The sequence below is a fragment of the Pygoscelis adeliae genome, unplaced genomic scaffold, assembly GCF_000699105.1.
Source record: "Pygoscelis adeliae isolate BGI_AS28 unplaced genomic scaffold, ASM69910v1 Scaffold18, whole genome shotgun sequence".
Taxonomy (NCBI): domain Eukaryota; kingdom Metazoa; phylum Chordata; class Aves; order Sphenisciformes; family Spheniscidae; genus Pygoscelis; species Pygoscelis adeliae.
The window spans coordinates 4234386-4237405 of record NW_008825558.1 but is presented as its reverse complement, the minus strand read 5'-3'; the positions used below and the strand labels follow the sequence as shown (position 1 = coordinate 4237405).

Genomic DNA, 3020 nt, shown 5'->3' with positions numbered 1-3020 from the left:
CTTTGGATAGTTGGGGGCCATTTTATTTTATATACAGATTCTGGAATTAGTGTCGTCTTTATTTTAAATTGGCCATAGCTTGGTCTAATAATTAGAGTTAAAACAATTATTTTCCCATCTTACCTTACAATTGTAAAAATAGTGCTAGGCATGCATGCTTGTTATTAATGACCTGCTACCAAAAACCTTGCTGTAAGCTCTGAAGACAGTCAAGTAAGATTATTATTTTTTGCATATTCTGTCTCTTAGTCATACAGGAGTGGCAAACAGGAAAAATAAGTAGGTCTTTGGATACGTTAGTTTGTAATGCTAAAATCTGGATATCCAACTCATCTTAAAAAACAATGAACAAGACATATAATGTTACTTCAAACTAAAAAACTCTAACCAGTGTTTCTTCTTTGATAGCTTAATCTAAATGTCTTTTCCTCTTGATCAGAAGCTTGTTTGTTCTAAGTACTTGCAGCATATTTCAAAGTACTACTATCTATGTATATTATTGGTGCTTAACACTATTTTCCTGGTGAAGCAAGAGCGCTCTACTAATCAGTTTGTTGATGATGTCTTTTCAGATTACATCAGATATGACTATGTGAATAGCCTAGGATAGCCCAAAGGAAGGACATGATGTCAGAATAACGTACCAAACATTTGTGAGGTATGTGGGGTTTTTTCTGTTGTGCTAAAAAATTTCTTGGTTGTCTTTTAATACAGTTAAACAAAATGAATACAGTAATTTTATGCCATTTCATTTGTATGCTAAAGGAGCTGCTTGCAGAATTGATCTAAAATTCACATTTGCCGTGACATACACAAATACTGATTTTATTTTTTTTTTCAGAATCTTGATGTCTGTTCTGATTTAAGGTAACTTGTTGATTTGAGCAGCTGAAAACTTGCCTTGATTGAAAAATAATTGTATATTTTTTCTTCTGAGGTATTGCACCTTAGCTGGAAGGAATTCTAAATTTGTGTTCTATAGGAAGTTTCAGAATTGAGAAGTTGGTTTTGATTCATTGAGTTCTCTCAAACACTTCAAAACATCTACGCAGCAGGAGGTCTTGAAGGATTGGGGTTCCTAAACAATCCTTTGGTGGGGGCAAAAAAAAGTCATTTTGTTTGGAAAAAATGTTGCAAATTACTTATGTATTGACTTTTTAAAACAAAAAGATAAAATTGGGGGGGGGTGGGGTGGAAAAAAGCTAGTGCTTTTGCCATCGTGAATTTGGTTGAATTTACCCGAAATTTGAGTTAACAAAAACAGAATTTGCCAGTGAAGAAATATTTTTACAAAATACTAACGTGAATGCACTGTATTTGACTGTTTCTGCAGTACTGCCACTTACCTCTTTAGAAGAAGTTTGGCTCTTAGAGCATTTGTTGGGTATTTTGTGTGCGTGATAACTTTGCTTGGCTGTCAGCTCCTCGTACACTTCAAGGCTTAGTTGAAAGTTTATTGTACATACTTTTTTGTGGGTCCTTTTTTTTATGAGAGAAAAAGTTAGACAATAACACTTCTTAAAAGTTTTATCTGCCCATTTTTGATGAAATAATAGCTGATTTGCCTAGTTATCTTCATGTTCCATCTGCTAATTAGGTAGGCTTCATGAAACTTGACTTTTCTTTTACAAGTCTTGACCACAAGGGGTGGTTGATGTCCCAAAGTGCTGTTGAAATTAATTGGCACAGGTTGTAATTTTAACTGTAAACATTTGGCAAGATTAGAATCACTTAAAGTGGCTGAAAAGAGGGCATTATCTAGGTTAAGTTAAGCTTGAATTGCCTTTAAGGGAGGTAAAGTTCTTTTCTAAGGTATTTTTCTAGTATGTGACTACTTTCATCCATGGCTTAGTAGCCGCATTCTGGTAAGAGAGGGGACTGTTGTACAAAAAAAACCCACAAAACAATGAAAAACCCTAACATGTGGATAGAAAACACAGTGTAACTACTAGAAATTGTAATATTGCATTGTTGGCAACTAAATCTAAGCACCAGAGCTGTATTTCAGTTTGTTCTGTTTCACAACCAGAGAATGTAGCCCACGCTTAACTGTGTCCTACGAGTATCTCAGCTAGCTATTTTAACTGTTGCTCTGGGATCTCTACACTGCAATTTGCATATACTTGTTTTCCTTTCTAGTCTCTTGGATTATTCCTGCCTAGTTCTAGCATTAAGGCTTAAGAATCAGAAAGATTTACTGGGCAGAATGTGTTTATCTGATTCCTGGTAGATAGGATTGAGAGTTTTTTAAAGGGTTTAGAAATACATAGCTTCATCCGAAAACGATCTCAGTGTGAGTCTCTTTACCTGGTAAGGGTCACTTTGATCATTTTAGACTAACAAAGTCATCCTATATTCAAGGTCTCAGGATGTAAACGGGAGTGCCATAATTCCTACCAGTCATATACAGGCTACCATTAACAAGGGGGAAAAACAGAGACTTCTGCGTGACTGTCATCAGTCAATATAATGCTTTCAAGTTTATCTCAGACATGGCCTTTAATAGCATGAATCAATATGATTTTTAGAATACAGTATACTTTTAAAGTAGCGGGCTATTCTTGATGCATAATGTTTAAGCTTTCATTTGTCTCCTGTTTGTTGATAGCACTGCAGTTCTGCCATTCCCTATCTTTGCTTGTTAGAGATACCTGGAAAATAATTCTGGTTTTCTGAAAACTATTAAGGTTTCAAGTCTTGTTTTTGTTCCACATTGGTACAAGAACAAAGCCCTAAAAGAGTTTTCATTAAATTAAATCAATTAATGTGTTCTTTGAAAATCTGGTTCATGTAATCCATTGCCATGCTAATTTAACCACGACCATTTGTTGCCCTTGTTGGTCTGATCTGAGACCATTATGTAAGTTATCCAATATATCTTTATAACAGGTTTGGGTTTTTTGCAACATAATAGCTGTTTTGTCAACAAATTTAGTTGCTTTCTAACTTGCTCTGGTTTTTGTTGTGAATAACGTACTACAACAGCTTTACTTCCATTCTGTTTTTTCCTTCCGCTCTTC

The 3020-nt window shown here is 34.9% G+C and overlaps 1 protein-coding gene across 2 annotated transcripts in view; it reads left to right on the top strand.

Moving 5' to 3' along the window:
* The first annotated feature begins 570 nt into the window (after positions 1-570).
* Positions 571-3020, top strand: part of ZDHHC7 (zinc finger, DHHC-type containing 7) — a 20797-nt gene continuing 18347 nt past the window's right edge. Inside the window, exons 1-2 of one of the 2 annotated variants that reach the window (XM_009332319.1) lie at positions 572-658; positions 842-867. The gene's annotated coding sequence lies outside the window, so the exon portion shown is untranslated. Of the gene's footprint in view, positions 659-841; positions 868-3020 lie in introns of both variants that reach the window. The other variant, XM_009332317.1, reaches the window with a different exon arrangement.